This window comes from Canis lupus, chromosome 31, assembly GCF_048164855.1.
Source record: "Canis lupus baileyi chromosome 31, mCanLup2.hap1, whole genome shotgun sequence".
In the NCBI taxonomy this organism is placed as follows: domain Eukaryota; kingdom Metazoa; phylum Chordata; class Mammalia; order Carnivora; family Canidae; genus Canis; species Canis lupus.
Window position 1 is genome coordinate 32,824,776 of NC_132868.1, and position 26,627 is coordinate 32,851,402.

A 26,627-nucleotide genomic window follows, 5' to 3' on the forward strand; every position below is an offset into this window, starting at 1 on the left:
TTTTTTAGATTCGTATAATGCTTTTCTTTCAGATTTAAAATTATTATAGAATTATTGTCCTCTTTTGTAGCTATATATTTTAGGCTGTTTTATAGATTACCTATACTATTATCAAAAAATGTGTTAGTATATATGTAAGTTTATCATGTAATTCCAATTTTTCTCTGTTATTTTATAACTGTTAACAGGAGAGTGTTTTATGTATGTGCCGATGTTACTGAATTCATGTGAATAAGTCAAATATCCTCAAGTGAATTAGCCTGGGCACAGCAGTTAATGTTTACACATAAAATGCACAATGCAAAAGAGAAATGAACTCAGCCTCGCAGAGAAAATGATCACAAATGATGCAAAGGCCAAAAAGAAAAAAAAATATATGCATATATACTTATGACTTCACTTTCAAATCCGAATCTGAGATTTTTCTCTCCTCCCTCTATCTTCAAGTTGATCCACTTTTTATTTACAATATTATTCGTTATTTCTAAAGTAGTATTACAATTTAATAGATAAGGAAGCAGTTAAATAACCTCTCTGAAAGGATAAGGCAATGCATTTGCCTAATTACATTAATTAGCCTAGATAAGGAACAAGCACTCCACCCAAATCTTTCCAAATTCATTCTGTATCTAAGTTCTCATAATCAGTCTTTTTTTTTAGGAATAAAATATAGAGGTTACCACTTAATACAAAATTCAGGACTAGTTATCCATTTTACAATTACAAGCATTATACTTGATTAATGAAATAATTTAAACTCTCTCCCTCAAAAATATGGAGACATTAGGAAGATTTTGATAAAATAGGAAAGAAGATTTTATTCCAAATGAGCTAAATTTCCTTCATTGATAAATTGAGAATTTGGGGGAAGTTGAGGAACAGTAGCTTACTAGAAATCAGAGTGATCTTACTAATTTGTGTAAAATTGCAGGAATGGAATGCAGATAATTCACTGCATTTCTGAAAGTTCAGAAACTTTTTTCCTATTAAATTGCCAGCTTTATTATAATTACAATGGCCTTAAACTTTTGACATATTTCACATTTGCTGTGGTGAAGGCATAATAGTGTTATACATTGTAGATATAATTGCAAGTATAAGCAATTAAGTTTTCAGTTTTGATAAAAAAAAAACTTTCCTTCTACCCAGATTATTGAAAATGTTGCAACAATAATAATTTCAATATTTATGACCACAGGAAAATTTATTCTTTTTTTTTATTCCTTATTTTTTCTGTCATTCATTAGTCAGTGGTGGTTCACTATAAAGGTGGAGTAGAGGTGTGTTTGTACAGACATTACATTTAATTCAACAAATTCTAGGATACAGAAAGCCGCTTTCCTTTAGAAATACGATGATATAATAATTCAGGTGCATAATTAATATGCAAAGGTCTGCTGATTTGTCTTAATATCTAGCAATGTATAAAATATATATAAAGCTGTTTGGCAATAAAATTGTAAATTTTCTGCTTTATGCAATACTTCACAATCAAATTAAACAAACATGTGCCAAAAGTTTTTACAAAAAATGCTGAGACTATTAAGTTTACTGCTACTAAAATATTCATACTTAAGCACAAAATAATAAGACCAAGTCATTAGCAGTTTATTGAGTTTTTCTGTTAATAAATTTTAATTTCTAATTAATAAATATTTTATTATTTAATTTAATTTAATTTTATCTAGGGTGCACTTGACATTGGCTATAGCGCACAGAAAACTTGGCATTATTAGACATTAAAAAACATTTCCTTTAATTTGTGACAGCTGTAAGTTACTTATGAAACCAATTTGTAAATAAAGTTACTTACAAAAGTTTAAAAGATGGCCAGATGAGTTGAGAAAATGGACCTATCTTTCTTTTTTTTTTTTTTTTTGGACCTATCTTTCTAACTCTATCATTACCACTATAGTGGGAGATAAATATAAACTAGTCTTAGATTTATACTGAGATCATTTAATAGTTTTACTTACTGTTATTTTTTGTATATGAACTGAAGTGTGATAAAAGCATAACAATAGCTGCAAGTTTTTTTGTAATAATTTCCATGATGATAGTAAACATTTAAATAAGCTATAAAAGAGCTAGGTAAAAAGAAATGTAGATATGTATTTGCAGATGATTGATAAAGTACTAGCTGAATAATAAGTATCTCCAGGTTTGGACACAGTTATATTCATTTAGAGCAAAGTGTGGCAAAAAGGCAACATTTAGAACAGCAAAATTACTGGCTACTTAATCCAGTCCATAGAAATAGAAGTGGAGCTAAATTAGTGTATAATTTTCTGCTAGTGATGTATAAACTGCCAAAATCTTAGTGTCTTAAAACAACACAATAATTTATTACTTTAGAGTGGTAAAGACCACAAGTCTCAAATTGGTCTCATTGGGCTAAAATCAAGTTGGCAGAGCTGCATTCCCTTTGAAGTGACTAAAACCTCCTCATTTGCCTCCCTGTTCCTTTTCCTAAAGGACCCTTGTGATAACATTTAGCCCCCCACATAATCCAGGATAATCATTTGTTTCACAGTCAATTGATTAGCATCCTTTGGATTAGGGAATATGAGGGTGTAGGAAGCCCAAGTTCTTTGGAGAAGGGTCGCCCATTTTATAAGGAGAGGAGGCACCTGCTCTAAGTGCTGACTAGTTCCACAATTTAGGCAAATTCTCTAAAATGGAAAGGAAGGGGCTGCTTCAAAAGATGGCACTCTCAGTAACTTCCGCCTGTCTTATGTTTCTCACTCCAAGAACATGCAACCTTCCAGGGTCTTCCATGCTGGTTCCATCAGGGGTGCCTATTTTGGTTCTGGTGAAAAAGCTAATGCTAATGAGAGCTGTGCCAGGAAGGATTAGGGCTAACTACAAATGTTGGCTGTAAAATGCACTGTTTTCCTAACTTCCTATTTTTCCTGAGAAGAAAATAAATCTTTTATTCAAATGGAAAGTGACAACAACAAGTTTAGTTCTCTGTTGCCATGTAACAGCACATTTTCCCACGTTTCAGGGAGTAGGACGTGGATACCCTTCCTGGAGGACAAGGATACCACAGTAAGTCTTCATAGCATACAATAAGATATAAGATGGTATTAAATGTTATATTATGATGGAGGAAATAGGAATTAGTATGTGTGAGGGAAAGCAGAGGAAAATTAAAATGGATGAGGGGATGATGTTACCCTGTGTTGATAAACTGTTTTCAATTATAATTGAGAAAACTATTCTATATCAACTTTTATTTGGGATCAATTATAATCAAAATGAAAGTCAAATTCATTTTAATACATCTTTGTTTTCCAGCATCTAACATCCTTTTCTGAGAGAGAGAGAGAGAGAGAGAGACCTCAGGGAGAGGCAAAGGGCGAGGGAGAAAGAGATTCTTAAGCAGACTCCATGCTCAGCCCCGTGTGGAGCCCCACCCAGGACTTGATTTCGCGCCCCTGAGATCATGACCTGAGCCGAAATCAAGAGTCAGACACTTAGCCAACTGAGCCACACAGGGGCTCCTCCAGCATCTAACATTCTTTACCATTCCATTATGCTATATATTTAGTAGGATGGTTTATTTGCACTCTTAAAAAAAAAAAGTTTTACTTGGTTCTGTCATCCAATTAATATCTAATAGTTAAGGAACAGTTTATTCATTGAATCTAGTGAACAGATGGTAGATATGAAGAAAAATACAAAATATATCGTTGTTGTCAAAAGTAAGTAAAGTCCAGGCCCCTCTGGAAACACTTCGGCATCTGATTGAAAACGTTTCAGTGACCATGGCTAAAACTACATGTTCTAAGATGCCAAGACTCACAAGCAAAGGTCAAAATCCTATCACTCTGAATGAATTAAAGTTCAGATTGAATAAGCCACTACTCGATTTTTTTCTGATAGCATCCCTGATTTTAGAGTTACTGAGACACTGATTGCTGTCATTTTGGGAGGAGGGAAAATAAATGAAGTGAGAGAGAAGTGTAGAACACTGCAGGAACAGAACTTGCCTCTCCTTTTCGTAAAGTTTAGAAACTGGAGCGAGGGTTGGCATAAAAATATAAAATGCTCATATGCGACTAGTTGGCCTTATAACATGAATAATTTAAATTGTATTTAAATAACATAAATTTAAAAGTGTTATTCTTTTCTAGTTCATTCTGTGTTTCTAAGAGACCACATGTAGTAATATCCGTTACTTTTAAAAATATTGACCTTTGAAAGCACCAGATGATCTAAGACAGAATAAAGTTCTGTTAATTAGGTGACTGTCCAACAGGGAATAAGAAACAGACATGAGGTGAGCTTGATGGAGAAATTTATTTGCTGAAAATGTTATGACATGAAGCTCCGTTAACTATAATATAGTTATTTTTAAGATGATGTGATCTACCTCTTGTAGTTTCTTAAGGAATAATGCAAATGTATCTTTGTCATATTATATAACCAGCTTCTGATGGCTTAAAAAAGTGCCTTCTTCAGGTCAGAGTTCTTAAATTCAGTGAGTGTAATAAGCTGTTTTTGTTTTAGAGTTTTCTTCAATGAATATCAGTAAACTTGCCTTTTTTTCTAGAATATATTTCTAACACACATATACTCACAAATATGATCAAAGATAATGTTCTCTCTAATTTACTAACACTGGTACAAATTTCACATTATTACAATGACACTGTACATATTATTGTATTTTCTCTAAATCATTATGTAAGATATGCTTTACTTTTTTTTTCTATCCTCTTCTTAGCAAAATAATTGTCCTGTAGTATTTTATGGTATAGATGGACATGTGACTAAACTCAATAAATATTCATGACCAAGTAATAATTGACAAAGAAGCCAAGAATTCTCAGTGGGGAAAAGATAGTCTCTTCAATAAATGGTACTAAATAAATTAGATATTCACATGTAAAAGAATGAAACTAGACGCCTTATTATATCACTCACAAAAATTAACTAAAAATGGAATAAAGACTTAAATGTGAGACCTGAAATCACAATGCTCTTAAAACAAAGGGAAAAACGTTTCTGAACATTGGTTTTGGCAAGAGATTTTTGGATATGCCACTTAATGCACAAGGGACAAAATTAAAATTCAACCAGTGGGATTACATCAAATTAAAAAGCTTCTGCACAACAAAAGTAATGATCAATGAAATTAAAACCTATAGAGTGGGAACAAATGTTTACAAACCATATATCTGATAAAGGATTAAAATGTAAAACATAAATAACATATAACTCAATAGTAAAAAAAAAACAAACAATCCAATTAAAAACTAGAAAAGAAAACGAATAAACATTTCTCTAAAGTAGCTATTCAAATGGCCAACAGGTGGATGAAAAGGTGCTCAACATCTAAGCATTAGGGGAATGTGAATCAAGACTACAATGAGGTATCACCCCAAACCTTTTAGAATGGTTATCAAGAAAATGATAAGAGAAAAAAAAAATCTGGTGAGGATGTGGAGAAATCCTTATGCCCCATTGGAGGGAAAGTAAAATGGCATAATCATAGGAAGAAACAAATTGAGGTTTGCTGGAGGGGAGGGCTCTGAGGGGATGGGAGACCTGGATGGTGGACATTAAGGAGGGCATGTGATGTAATGGGCACTGGGTGTTATATAAGACTGATGAATCACTGACTTCTACCTCTGAAACTAATAATACACTATATGTTAATTAATTGAATTTAAATTTAAAAAATGGCACAGCCACTATGCAAAACAGTATGGCTGTTTCTCAAAAAAATAAAAAATAGAACTAGCATATGATCTAGCATTTTCACTTCTGGGTATGTATCTGAAAGAGAAGAAATTACTATGTCAACGAGATAACTGACTCCCATGCTAACTGCAGCTTCTTTACAGTAGCCAAAGCATGGAAACAACCTTAGTGTCTATCAATGGATGAATTGATAAAGAAGTGTATTCCACACAACCAATGGAACACTGTTCAGCCCCAAAAATGAAGAAAATCCTGCCACTTGCAATATGGGTAGAACTTGAGGGCATTTTGCTAAGTGAAATAAGTCAGACAGAAAAAGGTAATAGTGTATTATATCTCATTTACATGTGGAAACCAAAACCATAACAATAACAAAAATTCATTGAGAAAGAAAGATATCAGATTTGTGGCTATAATGGAGAGGGGAGAAGAAATGGATGAAGGTGATCAAAAGGTACAAACTTCTAAATATAAGTTAAATAAGTATTGAGGATGTAAGGTGAAACATGATGATTATAGTTAGCCCTGCTGTATGGCATACTTGAAAGTTGTTAAACTAGTAAATCCTTAGTGTTCTCATCAGAAGAATAAAACCAGGGTTTCCTCTTTTTTTATGTAGCTGTATGAGGTAACGGATATTAACTAAACTCATCATGGTAATCATTTCTCAATATACATAAATCAAGTCATTTACTGTATACTTACACGGTAGTGTGTGCCAAATATGGCTCAATAAAACTGAAAAAAATAGTCAACTAAAAATAGATATTTATTTACCACTCTTGGACAAACTGATTTTTAAGGAAGTATTTAAATAAATGGAAATAAATTTAAGTAGTTATTCATTATTTATTCAAATCTGTTCTGAGAAATATCATGGAAACAAAGTATTTCATCTCACTCCTTAAAATATAACAAGGATTGTCTTACTGGGCATTTTTCCCCATCTACTTGTTTCCTAGTGCATGGAAGTTCTGAACAAATGAAATCCAATCTAAAAAACACAATGGATATGTGATTTAAGTTTTAAGACTTAAAATGTGAAAATAAATTTAAAGGAGAAAAGCCCATTGGAACTGGGTTTTATAGAATTTCTGTAGACAGAAAAGAATATGTAGGAAGAATATTGTAGGCTTAGGAAACAGTGGGAAAATTCAAGGTGTATTTGGGACTCTGTGAGTTTTTAACTAAAACAGGAAATCATGATGAATTCATAGTGGTTATAAAAGCATTTTTGTCCCTCGCTGAATGCTCTGTCTCAAATGAATTCATTTGTTTACCATTCAAGGGATAAGTCAAAATACAAAAGGGGAAAAAATAAATAATATAGACCTACCAAAATAAGATAAAATCTTAAAAGATATAAAAAAGTGAAATAAGCTAGACATAGAAAGATACTGTATAATTTCACTTATATGAGGCATATGATGAGTCAAATTCATAAAAGCAGATATTAGAATGGAGGTTGCCAGAAGAAGGGGAAGGGAAACATGGGAAGGTGATGTCCGAAGAAGACAAATCTTTAGTTATGCAAGATAAATTAGCTCTGAGACCTGTTATATAGTGTAGTGACTATAGCATGCAGTGCTGTATTATATACTGAAAATTTGCTAAGGGGTAGATCCTATGTTAATTGTTCTTAACATATTCACTAATAATAGTAATAATAATGGGAATAGGATAACTCTTTAGGAGGTGATGAATGTGTTGATAACATTGTTGGTGTGATGGTTTTATGGGTATACAGTCATCCCCAAACTCATCAAGTTGTATACATTAAAGATATGTAGCATTTGCATGTCAATCATACCTCAGTGAAGAGCATAAAGGTACATAAAATAATACATTTAAGTGAAAAAGAAAATTCCCATAAAGAATAAAATAACACCAATATCTGAATTAAAGTGTGATAGCAGTTACTAAATACTCTATTCCATCAAGAAGACCCGGAATTACTGTTGCACTGGGAATGGCCATGAAGGAATGTAAGTCAATTGAGCTGGAAAGCGATAAAGGAAAGTTTTCTTTCTAAACAATTAGAGCAAGCAAAATTATGAGACAGGCAAGTAGGATATCACTGGGAAGGAGTGAGTCAGCTGTTTTAACGTGACCAGGAGAATCCTAGAAGAAAGTAGTGGGAGTTACATTTCGAAAAGTGGATTTTAGACATTAGTCTAATAATACCAGGATAAGAATCTTTCATTTATTGAGTAGAAAGTGAGGATCCTTTAGATATGCGTGGGGTTGTTTGTCTTTTTTCTAACGTGTGCTGTGGTTAATTTTATATGTCTACCTGACTGGACTAAATATGTCCAGGCAGCAGGTGAAACATTATTTCTGGGTGTGCCTGTGAGGATGTTTCTGGAAGAGATTAGCATTTGATTCAGTAGACTGAGGAAGGAGATTGCCCTTACCAATATGGGTGGGCATCATCTGTTTATTAAGGACCCAGATACAACAAAAAGGTTAAGAAAGGGTGACTTCTTTCTCTCTTTTCTTGAACGGGGGGACATCTATTTTCTCTTGTACTTCAGAGCTCCCAGTTCTCAGGCCTCCAGACTTGGAGGGATTCGTAGCTTTCTGTTTCTGACTCTCTGGTTCTCCAGCATGCAGATGGCAGGTTGTGAGACTTCTCAGCCTCCATAACCAAATGAGCCAATTCCTATAACAAATCTCCTCTTCTATATGTCCCTATATCCTCTTAGTTCTTCTCTGCAGGACCTTGCCTAATACAGGGTGCATTATTTTGTTAATCCTTCTTGTCCCAAGGGGGGAAATGCAGTTTATAGAGATATATAAAATAGCAAGAAGAAAGTTGAAATTATGTATACAACAAATAAGTAATAATTTCATTAAATAAGAAGTATTTTTAATACAAAATATTTAAGTTCATTGCAAAAATGCAAATACAATAGCAAAGTGCTTTTTCTGCCACTTCCAGATGTTTATTATTTACATATTTAAAACTCATTTGTCATTATGCTTTCAAAAATTAAACATGTAGGTTTATTCTATAGTACAACCTCTTTTTTCCTCCGCAATAAATTATGGAATGCTTCTGTATCAATATGTACAGACTGATTCATTTTTTTTCATTTTTTAAAAAGTAGCATACAGAAAAGTGCACATAAAAATAAATGCACTGCTGGATGAATGTTCACAAAGCAAACCTCTCCATGTAAGCAGATCCATAACCAAGAACCAGGAAAATAAATAGCACTCCGGAAGCCCCACCTTCCTATGCTTCTTTGTAGTCTAAGTCCCTGCCTTTGAAATGTAAAGTCTTTTGTGTCAGGCTTCTTTTGCTCAATTTCACATTTGTGAAATTAATTTGTAGTATTATGAATCACTGTAGAACATTCTCATTACTATTTTAGTATTCCTTCATGTGATTGTACCATAATTTATTTATGCAATCTACTGTTAATAGCAATTTGAGTAGGTTCCAGTTTGGAAATCATAGTAATATATTATATTATATATACATTATATACATTTGTTCATGTCTGAGACATAAACACAGGCAGATATGCACATGTATACACACATTTATATTTTTGTTGGAGTAGAATTACTGGGTTTTGGGATATTTGCTCAGCTTTAGCAGATAACGCCAAATTATTTTCCAAAGTGTTTATGCAAATGAATCACCCCACTGGCATTATATGAAAGCACTGGTTGTTTTAACTCCTATCAAACACTTCATTTCTTTTCTTTTCTTTTTTTTTTTTACACTTCATTTCTTTGGTCTCTTTTATTTGATATATTTCTGTGGGATTGTGATAGTATTACATTGTGGATTTATTTTGCATTTACCTGTTGGCTAATTGAACACTATTTCTATGTCCATTGCCATTTGGTTATTCTTTTTGTGTTATGAATTTGAACATATCTCTTGACATTTCTAAAAAAATTAAGTCATTTGTCCTTTTCTTATTGATGTGTATCTATCTTTATGTATCTTGTACATGGGACCTCTGTTGGATGTATGCATTACAGATAATTTCTTCCACTCTATATCTTGCCTTTTCACTTTTAAGGTGTGTGGGTGCAGGTATGTGCACGTTTGTGTGTTTTATTGACAATTTTTTAGAACAATGTGAGATTTACAGAAAAATTGAAAGGATATTACAGAGAGTTCCCATATATTCTATACCTGGATTCCCTTTTATTAATATATTTTGTTGATATGTACACATTTATAAATAATGAGCCAATATTGATACATTATTATTAATCAAAGCCCGTAATTTATTCAGATCCCAGTAGGTTTAACCTAGTGTCCTGTTTCTGATCCAATATCCTATGCAGCATACATGTTACATTTAGTAGTTGTATCTCCTTAGGCTCCTCTTGCTGTTGACTATGTTTCTTAGGCATCACTGAAGGGCAGTGACAGTGGTCTCATTGCTACAAAGGTGGTGAAAATCCTCCCACTTCACTGTGCCTCTCCTGACACCACCCCAGTGAGGACAGGGAGCAGCATCTCCTTACTGCTGGGTATTGGGGTAAGTCCAGGCTTCTTAGTGGTTTCCACTAATACCAATACTGAGGGCAGATCTTTTCGCCACCTGGTAGGGATGAAAGTCCTGACTTCCTATTTGACCCAATTGGGATCACCATTGTGATGCCTGGTTGCAATGTGGAAAGGGCAAAAGTCTGGAAGACTCCATCTACCTTTACTGGCATGGACAGAGGTAGGGTCACAGTAGAAATGTGTGTGTGTGTGTGTGTGTGTGTGTGTGTGTGTGTGTATGGGTGTATATGGGAGTGTTGTTTGGCTGTATTGCCTAAAAGGTTTCTGACTTGCTAGGATTTCTTTTTCCTGGCACTTTTGCTAGAGAGACTCAACTTTTGCTGTGTCTGAATATGTCTCTGCCTATTGTCATTTTGGGGACGCAGGAGGCAAAAAGAAAACTCAGGGGACACATAATCATGTTGTTCTTGCTTCCTAAGTTCCCTAGACAATATGCCTTCTAATCATCACCTTTCAGAGATTTCTTATGTTTGTTTTTATAATGTACACGTTTGCTAGTTGTACTAACTGGAAAGAATACAGAAAAGTACATCTATTCTATTACCCAGAAGGGAAACCCCAATGTGTTTATCTACTTTTAAATTAGCAATTTTTAGAATTTATTATTGCTATTTCCTGTATCCACTTTATTTTATTTTTTAAAAAATCTGTTTTTTAAAAGAATGAGAATGACCTGCTTTTTTCAAGAAAATTCAACCACTTTATATCACATTTTCACCCTGGAGACTACAAGCTTTGAAGAATCATTTCAGCAAATATATGTTGTTATTTATCCATCTGTAGCAGCTTAACAAATCCAAGGAAGGAATTCCCACAGCCTTCACTCTGCTGGGATGCCAGGGGAGCTTTTATGAATATTGTCTGCTCTAAAGCACCCACCGAAAATATTCGCTTGTGAAGATTTCATATATTTATTAATTTGATCTTACTTTTCTACAAAGGTGAACATTTCCCTAGTTTTATACGGTACAATTATCTATCTCATTTAATAATATATTTTAGGTTTACTGTTTACATTTTCAAATTAGATGTATTCTCAGTCTCACAATTTAAGATGCTATTGACAAAAACGTTATGTTTTCGCAATTTGAAATCTATAAATAAAGAAGATAAAATTGAATCAGATTTGATCTACTAACAATGAATATTGCCATCTCCTTTATAGCGTGCCAGATTTGCTTAGAAGTATCTTGTATGTAGTTAATGCTTAAAGATTTGTTGATTTTTATTTCTATAAAGATTTCAATCATGTTTTATTAATATACCTTTGTTTTGCTGTTAGATTGTATGCATTTTCAGTAATATTTTATTTTAATCTATTTTATTTTATAAAAACAGATCCTTTAAAGTATTTTAAACATAAACTATGTGACAATTCCATATGTGAGCCTTCAGCAAATGACTGGTGTATAACTATTTTTATATGAGACAGAAACCCACTTGTAAAGATTCATTATTTATTTATTTGTTTGTTTGTATGTATGTATGTATTTATTTATTTATTTATTTATTTATTTATTTATGATAGACATAGAGAGAGAGAGGCAGAGACAAAGGAGGAGGGAGAAGCAGGCTCCATGCCAGGCACTAAAACCAGGGATCCCCCAGAAAACCATCAGGATGAACAGTTTCTTCAAATGCTATAGTTATTTTTTAAAAGATCAAAATATAGATACAACTCATATATACAAGTTTTATGTAGTTAAATGCTTAGTAAAATAGACAGGGACTATGTGATGGCAAAAACCATTTAATTACTTTTCTTACACAGTTGGGAAAAGAACAACAGCTATTTTTGAAATTCAGGTACCTCTTCTCCTACAGACATAGAATTTTAAGGTGCCAGTCTCTTTTGTAGCTGAGTGTAGTTATTTGACTAAGTCCTCAACATGTAATGTGAGTGAAAGTGACATGGGCCAATTTCAGGTCTGATCAAAACACCTTGCTTCTTGCTTCTGCTCTTCTCCATTCTTTTTTCTTCCCTGGGTGTGGAATGATGATAACTCAGAGCCTTATTGGAGATGCATTGGAGATGGCAGGGCTATACTCTCTCCAGATCTTCCAATCTCTGTGTGAAACACATCACTCTTTTCTCAGTCTACCTTGTTGGAAAACCCATCTAGGGTGTCACATCAGAGAAAATTAAACTTTTTTGAGTTTGAACCATTATGGTCTATTTGATAGAATAGATTTAGTCTAATCTAACACATAGATATTCACTTCAAAATTGTATTGGATTCTAAATAGAGAGGATCATTAGTTACAAATGAAGTCTCTTTAGTTTTAACATTGCTACTATATTAATATAATGTACAAAAACTAGAAATTCTTGAGACCTTATCTTAGTGTAGTGTAAGAATTCCCTTTATTTATGCAGCTTTTCAAACTTTGCCTAAAGTGATAGGTGAGATGGTATTGAGAGATAAGCTATTCAATGATATTGAGAGATGATGGCAAGTCCTAGACAGATGCACCTGGCATGTTGCATGATTTTTTTTCACTGTAGTAAGATAATGGAATGTTACTTTTTCTTCTTTTTCGAGTTTAACAAAATGGACAAGTTATGCTTTTACAAACTAAAATAGAAACAAGTTTATTTTTAAAACTAAGTATTTTAGTCATATGATAAAGAGAAAGCATATTGCCTTTCCTTGTATATATTTGTTGATGTCCTCCAGCCAAAGACAAGTAAGTAGTTGACTAAAACCCATGGTTGAGTAAAGTTGGATTTGTTGGCTCTTTTAATGGTTAACTATGTGATTTCCCAACAAGAAAGTAATCATGAAATATGTTATTGGGTTTGTGCTTCTGTGAAGTAATTTGAAGGAAGATTAAATGAAGCAGGATTTTGCTCTGGATTGGATGCTCTCAGAAAGTGGGGATGATTTTATGTTTGAATATCTTAATTTTTATTTAGAAGATGAGAATAACAAAGTGGGTTAAAGCTATAATTAATAAAGTTGCAGTAGTTACATATTTTAGTCAGAAAATGGGTGTTTATTATTTTTGTTTATACAATGTTTTTTCTGTGCTTAGACATGGTTATTAAGTTGTCACATTTTTGTTCTTTTTATATCATGATCACAAGAGGCCTTGCTTGATGTTTGTGCTTGCACAATTTTTATATTCAATGGGAGATCATCAGAGCTTAGTTGGGAGTATCAAAACAACCCTAGCAACACTAAGTCTTAATTCACAGGGCCACCAACTGTCAGCGCTCACTTTTCTCTTAGTCCCTGCTTTCATCCATGGGTAGATGAACTGAGGACTTAGGGTATTAATCTTTGATCCACATCTTCACTATTGCCAAGATTTTGTTCATCAGGAAGTTTCTTGCAGAATTTTGTCTGTAGTTTGAATAGAATTAGCCTTTCCCATTCATTTTGGTGCATTTGAAATGACAGGAGCATTTAAGATACTGAGCAGGATACTTCAACAAAAATGGTTATCAGTCTTTGTAATAGATTTTGAAGATAGAAGCCTGAATTACCAAACTCAGACAGTAAAACCTATCCTAAATCCAGCTGTGTCATTTCTAAAAATCCAGTAAGCTTTTCTTTCAGCCTAGTCACAGGCTATTCTATGCAACCCACAGTATTTACATATGAGCAGCAAGAAGTGGTTTGCTATGATATAACTGCCTTCTTGGCTAGATAAACAGAAATCAAGGGTTATACATTTGTCCATTACACTTTGGCTAATAAATCCGAGTTTAAACAGCTCCGTTGAGCTCCCAGAGTACAAGTTATGCTCTCATGAGAAGGGCAAACAATTTTGGAAATACAATATTATTTACCTCATCAGGAGATAATTATTGTTTCCTTAAGGTCAGAAGATTCTTTGAAAGGATTAAACAGTTCCTGCAAAGCAAGTTGGAATATCTCTAATGAGAACAATCTGACTATCGTAGTAAGGATGAATCCAGTATTATTTTCCATTCCTGGTTATGGGCTAGGTTTTGCTGTAATTCTTCAGCACAAATATCTGTTGATCTGGGCTCAAAGTTCAAAATTAACAAGATTGAAGTTGGAATTAATTATATGAGGAAAACTTAAGTATCAGAAGAAAATTTTAAAAGATGTTTATCCCCTGAAATGTTTAAAAAGACAGCTATTTTTTTTTTTTTTGTCAGCAGGGTTTCATAGGAAATTACATGTACATCAATTGGTTAAATTCAGAGCAATCACAGATCACAGTGTTTAAAAGTAATAAGATGAAGGTAAAAATGAGCACATTGAGAAACTTTTTGTTAATTAAAAGAGCATGTCAAAGTGTAATAGTATGGAGGATTAATGATACAAGAAAAAGAAGAAAGAGCCTACTGCAGAATTAGAAAATTCATCTTGTTCTCTCATCTTGTTCAGAAGTTGTTCACTTTTGTGGTCATTAACCTATTCTGTTGTCATGGGTAAAAGCAGCCCACTTCTATGGTTAGTTTCTGGTGAATTTCTAACAATCTTAAATTTAAGGTTTCTTTTTTTTTTTTTTTTTAAGATTTTACTTATTTATGAGAGAGACAAGCAAGAGAATGAGCTTGGGGAGGGGCAGAGGGTGAAATAGGCTCCTCCTAAGACTGACTCCAGGCTCAGTCTCAGGACCCTGGGATCATGACCCGAGCTGAAGGCAGACACAACCAACTGTGCCACCCAGGCATTCCTATGGGTGGTTTCTATAGACTGCAAGAAATATCTGCCTCCAAAGTATTTTAATATTATCATATAACCCATAATCATATCTAGTATTAGGACAAATACATTCTCCCCTATCATTTGTTAGCTGGAAGTTATTGGTGAGGGCAATGGATCCAATTGACTAAATTATTTAATTCCTAGAATAATTGTATATTTTAATAGTAAATTGATGTCAGTGACAATGCAGCTTGCTTGGACATTTTCAGGTTTTTTTTTTAAGTTTAAAATTTTAATACATGTTTATCCATAGGATATTTTAGAGAATATGTACATGATATGGATAAGTATTCAAACATAGTTAAGCAATTATTGACTTAGTTTTCTTCATTATTAGTGGCGAAACGTGACTCTATTTAGAGTTCTGCACCAATGGATAGCTGCATATGAAGGGGAAACACTATGTTATAGGAGGAAAGGCAATTAATGAAGAAGTGATGTTCCTGTCAATAGAAGAGTTTATAAAACATAGAGTATCATTAAGTTTAGTAAGATCAAGAAAAGAAACTGAAACTTTTATCAGTTTTGTTGCTAGTGCTTTGATACAAGGTAGATGTGCTTTGGCTCTTGGACTTAAAGGAAGATTAAAACAAACAATAGCTCTTTAATGATTTCCATATAATTTTCAGGGGCCTTAGTAGTGCCTGTCCAAACATTTTGTGGACAAAAATGTAAAAAGATTTTGTGAACTCAGAATCTTGGAAACAAGTCCATTTGTAGTCTTTATTTACCAATCTTTGAATTTAATCATAAGTGTACCTTTTTAAAATTGAAATGTACCTGGTCACTTCTGTTTTGTGAAAGATAATGTCAAGAGAATAAGAGGAAAGGCTGGAGACTAAAAGAAAATATTTGCAAAGGACATGTTGGATAAAAGATTGTTATCCAAAATATACAAGGAATTCTTAAAAATCAACAATATGAAAACAAGCAGCCCAATTAAAACTTGAGCCTAAGATCTGAACTGAAACTTCACAAAAGAAGATATAGGAGGAAGAAAAGCATATGAAAAAATAGGCCACATCATATGCCATCAGGAAAATGCGAACTAAAACAATAATGACATACTGCTATATTTCTATTAGAATAGCCAAAATCTGGAAAAAATGTGGAAATCTTTGTGTTTCCTAGTGACCAGTTTAGGAAAATCATAATTGGTTTATGCATATATGATATGTATTATTAAGAATTTGGGGTCTGAATATGAGAAAGGCAAAGTTAATCATAGGTTTTAAACAAGACAAGATTAGCAACATATTTAAAGGAAAAAGCATTTATAGACACAATTTTAACAATATAAAGTAATAAACAACAATGATGGTTAGGACTTTAACATTTTTAAAAAGTAAGAAATGTTTCACAATTCTGTTTAACAATATGTTAAAAGGGAGATTTAACAGAACATTTTGGTGAAAAAAATGAAGCTCTCTACATATGGGCAGAAAATAGCAATTTACAGGAAATGAAAGACATGATTCTACCTTATTTTATGTGTTACTTATGAAATATTTTTTATTAAGCTAAATATTAACATGTTTATAGATCTGTATTGAGACATACAGAGATATGTAAACATGCAAATCGGCAATACATTGAAAACTTTTAGCTAAAGCTTTAAAATATAATTAATTGGATTTCTTGGGTGGCTCAGTTGGTTAAGTGTCTGACTCTTGATTTTAGCTTAGGTCATGATTTCAGGGTCATGAGATCGAGCTCTGCTTGGGTTCCACCCTGAGTATGGAGCCTGTTTGGGATTCTCTCCCTCCTTCTCCCTTTGCCCTTCTCTGCTCTCTCTCTCTCTCTCCTCTCAAAAAACAAAAAAGATATATATACATATATATATATTATAAACAATATATATTATATGTTATATATAAAACAATATATATGTTATATATAAAACAATATATATATATTGTTTTAGTTAATATACCATTAAATTTGTTCCCTTGATAAACTGTGAAAACTTTCTTAATAAGAGAAAAATCATATCTGTTATCTTTTATACATATTCATACTTTTCTGTAATTATTTTACCTAGTTGATTTCATTCATTTATATTATCAACTTTATATATAATGATTTAAACCAAATAGTAATCAACCAAATTTAATGACTTTCCTTTTTTTCTGACACAAGGAAAAAAAGCACATAAAAAAAATTAATATGATACACAATGAAAATTGTTTAGCTATTCTCTTTCTCCATGACAACTCACTTCATATTACTTTAACAAATTTTGAGGTGACAAAAATGTATTCATATATATATATATATATATATATATATATATATATAAATACACACACACACACACACACACAATATCAGGAAAGGCCTTTGCATGTTTTCTCAATTTTAGCCATTTAAATAAATAAGGTAAGTTACAATTATATTGGTGATCAGTGTTTACAGTATACACTTCTATTAAGAAATTGTCCTAAAAAAACAACAACAAAAAAAGAAATTGTCCTACTACATAATCTTTAGTTATTAATAAACATAATCATTTTTGGCTAAGGATAGTATGAATTAGGGGCATCTGGGTGGCTCAGTGGTTGAGCGTCTACCTTCAGCTCAGGTCATGATCCCGGGGTCCTCGGATGGAGTCCCATATCAGGCTTCCTGTGGGGAGCCTGCTTCTCCCTCTGCCTATGTCTCTGCCTCTCTCTCTCTGTGTCTCTCATGCATAAATTAAAATCTTTAAAAAAGGATAGTATGAGATAAACTCTTTACAAAGGTGTTAGTCATTAGCATTCCATTTAGCTACATACATAATTTTATATGTTACATGTTCTAATGTTTTATTATATATTTTATATTATTTTAATACATATATTATTTTGAGCAAGTTATGGAAATGTTATAATCTACTTAACTCATAAATTCAATTCAGGAAATTCAAGAAGTTTAAACTCAAATCATAAGATAGTTAATACTGATCTTGTACAGGCAAAATATTGTGCTGACATTTTTAAATGGTAAGCTAAATTTTAAAGACTTTGAAAAATCATTCCAAAAGCTCTTCTTCTGTCTTGGAACTTTTTCTTTGTAACTAGTAACTATATGAATGAAGGCTATTATGCAAATATACTTTGTAAGGTCATAAAAAGACATAAAAAAGAGTTTAATTACTACTCTTTGTATCTTTTAGACATTTTTGACTGCCTTTCCAGATCAGACATTCCTAAGAGTATGCACATAACAATACAATTATTTTTCCCTCATCAATCTTTAAAATTTCAAAAGTGAGGAAAAAGAAGGCAAGAGGAAATAAAACAAAGAAATGACGTGAGGTGGAGACAATTCAGACATATATGAAATTATCACTTAAAAAAAGCTAATGTTCTTTTCTCTGCCAGGAGAAGGCAGAAAGTTTAGATGCAGTGAAAGGCATTTGACATGTATACATCAAAAAGATAAAAAAGTGTGGCTGAAATAGTAACTTGGGCCCTTGAAAAATTTAACAAGCTGTATAATTTATTAAAATACTTATTAATCTCCAAAGTAGAAACATAAGTGGAACATTTCATCTGATAAGCAAAATGTTTTATCCTCCTTCAAAGCTGTTCATCTGTTGTTTGTTTGTTCTAGGCTCCTCTTAGTAGATTAATTCTTTTCAGCACAAAATTTCAAAATGTAGTCCCTACTATTTCAAATTGTCCTGGGGAAATTGTGCCAATTTGAGAAATAAACATATAAGTTAACATTATAATAAAGAAATATGAATAAAGAAGATATTTGGCTTAAAATAGTTACATTTTATATTAAAAAGACAACATAAGATCTGCAATGATCTGTAAGGATGATGCTTCTGCAAACTTGTGTTCTCTGGAACTTGACCAAAAAAGAATTGGCAAGCCTTCTGATTTGAGCTGATAACTAAACAAATTCTCAGAAACATAAAGACACAACTGAGAACGAAGTTCTTTGTAAGGTGTCAAATGGTGAGCAAAGGACAAATTTCTCCAGACTCCAGTCTGAGGAGAATTTAAGAACTTTTCAATCCCAGAGCTGGTTCAAGGAAGTTAATCAAACCACCTCCACTCTCCCATTTTTATTTTCTTTATAAATTTCAAACGAGACAAAACAAAACAAGAAAACACACAAGACAGAAGGCAAGTTAAAAAACATAGTAATAGAAGTTAGAAGTCTAGAAAAAAATCATTTATAAACTATAGAAACCTAATCAGATAACCAAAATTCCCAGATAACTTTATTTCTTGGCAAACAACCAAAACAAAATGAATTCAACTATGAAGAGCTTCAGCAAAATAATGGTGCTCAATTTAGCCTGAGTTTACCATCCAACTACAGGCTTAGTTTCATCTGGGTCTATCCACGGGGATTGCCAATGTGCACACTATCATTAGTCTTTATCTTTGGCAGTGAGGGCTTTAGCTGAATCTTGGTGGATCCTCAACTTCTGTCAAAAACCTCAAGGGACTTCACTGCAGTAAGATAAAATTGGGATTATTACATCATTGAAAAGGTAGAGGTTGTATATCCTGAAGAACTGTAGGTATCTCAGCAAGAGGACCTATGGGATTTGTGTTTGTGTTACGGTAATTTTTGTGAGCTTTTCAAGAAATGGGGTTTGCTACATATTGAATGTTGTCAGGAATTGGATATAATTCCAAATTTTCATCAAAAAGAAAAAAGTTGTCATTATAAGAATCAGGAGCCATTCTGTCAGCCTTTTTAGTGTTTTTTTTGTTTGTTTGTTTGTTTGTTTGTTTTTTTGTGGTTTGGACAATGTTCTGTGTTCTCCTCACTGGGAATACAGAAGGTCCCTCTCTGGGTGGTATGGCTATAACTTTGCTTTATTGTTATCACAGCTGCTTCTCTGATATTAGTATTCTAGAGTTCTGTGAATTTCTTGTGTTCAACAGAGACCACATGCATTATCTGTGATTACCAGGCTAGCTTCTGAATGTCAGAAGATGTTTTTTTTTTCTTTCTCCATATTGAAATTTAAAATTTTAATTTTCACTTAGCTACCTTCATAAAAATTGTGTCAGCTGCACCAAATAATAATTTTCTACATGAAATTGCAAAAGGAGGTTGTCAATGCTGTGCTAAATTGCAATGGGGTTGGAATAGTCTCTCGACAGCTTGTGGAAAGGTATAGAATCCTAAAAACAAATAGAATGATGCCTTATTTATAACACTTCAGATGAAGGAGATTCCTTTAATTCAAGCTTTTGAAGGCAAATAGGTTAAAAGATAGATGTCACATCAGTGATAAGTTTCAAAATGTTCCACAGGTTACTCATCACGTCTATATATATATTTTCATTGTTTTTCTAGTTAAATTAATGTGTCTGGAGAGTACCATGGTTCCTATTTTTGCCTCTCATATTTTTTATCTTATCTTTCCCTCTGAGTCTAAAAGTGTTTTATTCTTTTAAATTCAAAATTTGCTTAGGAGAGCTTTTATAGCAATTCTAAGTGTATAGTTTAATATGTGTATAAACTTTTGTGCTTTCAAATCACTTTTCTATACCTATAAATTAACAAACCATGTCTTAAAGCTCAACATTGCTTATAATGTTCTGAAAGCAGACTTCCATTCTTTATTACCACAAAAATCTTTGTGTCAGTGGCATATTTCCCTGGAGAACTTTGGTTAATTGACCTTTTTAAATTTCAGGCTTAACAATATTTTCCTTCAAAAATTAAATTGTCTCCAGTAGCAGAACTAGAACAGACCTTAAAGTTCATCTAATTTTCATCTTTCTATTCATAGATGGGTTTAATTTACTTTTGCAAGGCCACATGGCTAATAAATGCTGAGTAAGGACCAGAATTCAAGTCTTGTAATTCCCAGAACATGTTCTTTTCTGTTCATTTCTCTCCTTCAAACCTCCAAGCTTTTCGTGTGTGTGTGTGTGGGGGGGGGGCATATTTGTATATGTTTTAATCAGTTCTAATCCAAGCCAATGTCTTCATTTGATAATAATTATATCTTTCCACCTGACAAATTTAGGTAGCTTAAAGTTCTATAAAAGCCTGGAGTGGAAATCTGAGTCTAGTTTCTTGTGGAAGTAGCCTTTTCTAGCTTTAGTGTGCAAATGCTAGTTGGACTGTGAGCAATACAGGCCTTGAAGAATAAAAAGAAAGGTGTAATTGCTAGTGGAGAAGTGGAAGACACAAGGGCATTGAAAGGAATTGTATACCTTCTCTCCCACTTGGCCAAAATGATTCTTTAATTCTCCATGCAGAAAGAATGGATTTCCAAGGTTTGGATGGATTGTAGACATCAACTATAGTAATTCTAAGTGTTGTATAGCAATCTTACTGTTTTCTTGGTGTGTCCCAAATTGAGTGTTTTACCAGTTCCATAATATGTGAATAAAAAGTGCTTCATTCTGGAATCAAAATTTATTAAATTAATTTATCTTAGACTCTCCTTGTGAAAAAGGGATAAAACTAGAAATTCTCTAGGCCTCTAAAAAAAGATATCATTGGCATGCAATGAGGCAAGAAATAAATAATAGTTACTGAAGACTTTTAGTCAATCGTTATGCCACAAATGTATAATAGGATATTTATTTCTAACCAATTTACTAATCAAGTTACCCAATTAACAATTTCTGTAGGAAGATACTAGATTCTTTTTGGTGAGACTGTAAAAATGTTTAAGGAAATTTCTTTTAAATAATTTACCAAGCAATGCTGTACTTTCCAAGTATACAAATATGGTCTTTTGCTACGAACTTCTTTCTTTCCTAAGACTATCTATAAGACATGAAAATGTTTTACACGTCTCTTAGGTTGGCTTTATTCTAAAAATAAAATAAAATAAAACGGACAAAAAAAACCCATGAACTGTACAGATTTCCCTGAATGAGCAGTGTGTGTGTCTAAACAAAAATTACCATGTAAATGGAAAAATAAGAATATAAGAATAATTTCAAGCATATCCATCAGTCACAATAAGTTAAGATAACTTTTTTAAAATATGTTTTATTTAAATTCAATTTGCCAACATACAGTATAACACCCTGTGCTCATCTCATCTTGTGCCCTCCTTATTAACACAGACACACTAGGTTAAGGTAAGAAAACAAATTCTAGGTATATGATGTTTTCAAGGCTTACATCTAAAAAAATCATAAATGGAAATTAAAAATGAAGGGATGGATAAAAGTGCTAACCAAGGGGGCACCTGAGTGGCTCAGTCAGTTGAGAAGCTGACTCTTGATTTTGGCTCAGGTCATGATCTCAAGGTTATGAAATGAAGCCCCATGTGGGGCTCTGCACTTAGCAGGGAGTTTCCTTGAGATTGTCTTTCTCTCTTCTTCTATCCCTTCCCCCACTCTCTCTTTCATAAACAAATAAATCTTTTTTTAAAAAAGTATTAACCAGAAAAAAGTAGTGTAGTAATATGCAACAAAATTAAACAAAAAGGTAATAATAAGTGATATAAAATATAAATGATATATTTATATCATAGAAATTATATAAAATTTATATATGATGTAAAATGATAAAGCATTATGTAATAACCATACATAGACAATTTAAACTCACAAAGTACACTTTTTTAAACACATGAAATTTCACATTAAATCAATCAAAAATTTCAAATTCCATAAAGTAGAACACCACGTCTCTAAATATAAAGCAAGAATGTTAAAGCCACAACCTCAACAAAATAGTAGCACACCAAATCCAACAATACGTTAAAAATAATCATTCACCACAATCAAATGGAATTTATTCCTGGGATGCAAGAGTGATTAAATATTTGCAAATTAAGCATTGTGCTATACAACTTCAATAAGAGAAAGAATAAAAACCACATGATCATTTCAATAGATGCAGAAAAAGCCTATGACAAAATACAACAACCATTCACCATAAAAATCCTCAACAAAGTAGGTTTAGAACTAACATACTTCAATATAATAAAGGCCCCTTATGAAAAACCCACAGCTAATATACTTAATGGTGAAAAACTGAAAGCTTTTCCCCTAAGGTCAGGCATAAGACAATGAGGTTTGTTCTCACCACTTTTATTCAACATCTACTGAAAATCATAGCCACAGAAATCAGACAACAAAAAGAAACAAAAAGCACCAAAAATGGTAACAAATAAGTAAAAATTTATAGAAAAAAGTCTAACAATACTAAATACTGCCACATAGGAAATACCCAACTCCAGCCCACTCCAGCCATCCTCTCCCCCCCAGGGGGTGGGAGGGTGGGGGAAGCTAAGGCTCTTTTGAAGTTCACAGACCAGAGCAAAGGTTTAGTACTTTTTCAGTACCTCATTTAAGCCATATAAAATTATTCTAAATTAGATGCCATCATTGTCCTAATTCCATGCATGAAGCATAGACTACATCATTTGCCGAGATCATCAAGTTTATGAGTAGCTGAGCCAGGCATTGAACCCAGGTCTGTTAGTCTCCAGGGCCAATGCCTATTCCCAAAAGAAGTAATCATTAATTATGGAGTAAACATGCTACAGTGTAGGCCTTGAATTCATAGCAAGCAAAAATCTCGGTAAAATCTAGTAACTTGGTTAGAGTTGATAAAGCAGGGATAAGTTTGAGCAAGTATCCTGAGGTGATGGTAATATTCAAATAAGAGAACGGGGGTCGTATGGGTATTATAACAAGAGAAATAAACTACATGGGAAGAGGCAAAGATCTGTGTTTTAAAATTTACTGAGATAAAAATGAAGTGAGTGTTTTTGAGGAACCAAATTTTGTATTTTATCATATTTTATTCAATTCTAACTTAAATTTAAATAGCCACATGTAGCTGAGGGCTATCCTGTTGAATGGCTCACCTTTAGATATTCATGCCAGTTTTAAAAAGTGGAAAATGAGAACAAAGTAAAACATAAAACATAGTTTTTTTTTTAAAGCTTATGCTTAACTAATTAATACTTTGTATACATAAAATTATAATGACTACAATACAGTATTATTTGTCCAAAATACAGTCTGTATTACCATAAACTTTATTTATGGGTGTTCAGTAAATTTGAGTAGCTTAAGTAGAATTTAAAAGAAAAGACAGGGAGGGACGCCTGAGTGGCTCAGTGGTTGAGAGCCTGCCTTTGGCTCAGGTTGTGGTCCCAGGGTCCCAGGACTGAGTCCCTCATGAGGCTCCCCTTGAGGAGCCTGCTTCTCCCTCTGCCTATGTCTCTGCCTCTCTCTCAGTGTCTCATGAATAAATAAATAAAACATTTTTAAAAAAATAAAAAAAATGAAAAGAAGACATTTGTAATACATTGTAAGAAAAAAAAAGCTGAGCTTCCTTAAAAATCAATAGGAAAATGAATGTGTGCAATAAAGCTTATTCTAAATATATTACCTAGATATATTTTCAATTTCAAAGTACACATAAAAATAATTGCACTCAAATTTAATTGCTTCTTTATAATTGTGGAGAAATGTTGGGAACTAATTTCATTTAAAAAACACTAAACCAATAAGTATATCATTATTATGAGTAAGAATTCCAAATTTCTGTGATTTCATTGCAGAGAAAAGGTCATTATAACTAAAATAGAGCATATTTGATTACTGAGTATTATTCTGCTTTTAGCAAAATAGAATTCTGTAAAACTATCGCACAGACAATATTACATTTCCCATGTATCTATAAATACAATTCTTTCCTTATTTATTCCTTGACCTATGCATTTTATTTTTACTGAATAAATCTAATTTCTTTTAAGTGTGATTATTCATTTCTGAGTCTTTGAACCATTTTGTACTATTTGTAAAAAATTGCCTTTGTTTCTTATTTTCTCCAACATTTAAATTTTGTTTACTAAAAAATGATGTCTAGTGAAACATTAGTGAAACATTTGTCTTTTTATTTGGATGGTAATCTTACAGCTTTTCAAATCTTTAAAACATCAGAATTTTCATGCCATCCTCGGATAATTTTTCTAATTCTAGTACTTTTGCAATCTTCTGAAGGGGGAAAAAAAAAAGAAAACAAAGCAAAGACTTCCAACATCCGAACAAAAATAAAATTGTTTTGGTAACTTTTCCTCCAAGATAAGGTTGTTCCTTAGGGTTGTGCAAGGAGTCCTGCATAATTTTATACAGTAAATAACTTCAGAGAACATTAAAAATAACTTTCTCACTGTTGCAGTAGATTAATTATAAAGAGAGAAGATGAGTGCAGGCCAATAAAGCATAACTTATTAAAGAATAGATTTGGCAACATATTTCTGTCTGTGGCTTCAATATACACTTATTTTCAGAATTTGGATTATTTTAAATTTAAAATAAAAATTCCTGATGATGATTATTTTTGAGTAACAGTTGACACACACAAACCATATTTCACATGAAATAAACTTTTTGCAGTTTTTCAGGCCGTAAAGTTTCTTATAATGAGGAGAATGGCTTAGAGTCGGGTTTAATGATGTCCAGAATTCATTGTTCTTAAAGAGATTAATGTTCATTTGTTATATTAAAAAATGAGTTCCTTCAAATTTAATTATGATAATTTTTTTCTGGAAATTAGTTTGGCTTTTAACTTGAAACATACTATCTAATAATTATGTTATAAATTTATTTTATATATGGCATAAAATAACTTCAATTATATATGCTATGTCACATATAGAACATTCTATTATATGATTATATATTATATACTTATATATTATTTATATATTATACATTATATATCATATATCCATATGGTTGGCCTTAGTTTTGCCTTTAAAATGGAGGTTTTAATCTTCCAGACTTCTCCTCATAATTTTATTAATTAAATATATATTATATCATGCATATTCATCATTCTTAAATCCATTATATGTAGGTATGGTTGATATTTATGATTATATTTATAACTATATGTAAAAATATATTTATAATTATAATACACTAGAAGTACTTAGAAAACCAGAAAGAGAGAAGGAAAAATAATGATCTTTTCACCATGAGATTTCTTTTACTCCTGCTCAGACCTCTACTGTTAAGGTGCATTTGTCTAAGCATTATAATGTTGCTCACCTTTCCATAGCACATTCTTTTGTCTTCTATTGGAATTGATCATCATGCTTCATGTACTGGATAAGGAAACAAAATAAAAACAAAAAGTCCTTTACTCCCTCTTATAAAGCAACTCAGTTACAAGTGTGCCAACTGCTCCTTAGAGTTGACAATGGAGAAACTCACTATACTACTTAAGATTCTAGGAGATAGTGTAGAGCTTTTTCAACTAAATAAATGCTTTCTTGGCATATCACTTTACTATTTAGTATGCAATGGAATTAGACATGGAAAACATCTTATAATGTTTTAACCAATGAGACGTATATGCTTTTTTATAATATATTAAATCATCACAAAGGAAATCATGGATTTATCTGTTACTTCCAAAGTTGTGATTCTTCCGTACTACTTTCCACTGTTCTCTAGCCCGTGTTCTTCACCTTGGAAAGACAACAGCCTATTTACTTTTAATATCTCCTGCTCATTCCTAACTCAAAATGATTATTTCTATCATTGCCTACCCCAAAATGTGTTTATTCTTTTAATCTTTATATTAATGTTCATACTTAGCCATCAGCTGCCAATAGAAGGTTTCTGTCCTGATTTATTTTTTCCAGCCTCCTCTGGCTAACATTAACGTCTCATTCCCTGAGCTCTGTGATACTCCTTTGTGTTACAACAAACGCACATAAAAACCTGTTTCTCTGA

General features: G+C 32.4%; 2 long non-coding RNA genes across 10 annotated transcripts in view; one reads left to right on the forward strand and one right to left on the reverse strand.

Moving 5' to 3' along the window:
• Window positions 1–26,627, forward strand: part of LOC140622261 (uncharacterized) — an 87,731-nt gene that overhangs the window by 49,381 nt on the left and 11,723 nt on the right. For 4 of the 5 annotated variants that reach the window (XR_012022020.1, XR_012022024.1, XR_012022022.1 and 1 more), the window contains one exon: window positions 3,008–3,051. The exons of the other annotated variant lie outside the window; for it this stretch is intronic. This is a non-coding gene — a long non-coding RNA (uncharacterized lncRNA). The remainder of the gene's footprint in view (window positions 1–3,007; window positions 3,052–26,627) is intronic. 5 annotated transcript variants of the gene reach the window in all.
• Window positions 19,124–26,627, reverse strand: part of LOC140622260 (uncharacterized) — a 279,983-nt gene continuing 272,479 nt past the window's right edge. For all 5 annotated transcript variants that reach the window (XR_012022015.1, XR_012022016.1, XR_012022014.1 and 2 more), the window contains 3 exons: window positions 25,938–25,993; window positions 21,117–21,308; window positions 19,124–19,388 (listed from right to left, as the gene is read on the reverse strand). This is a non-coding gene — a long non-coding RNA (uncharacterized lncRNA). The remainder of the gene's footprint in view (window positions 19,389–21,116; window positions 21,309–25,937; window positions 25,994–26,627) is intronic.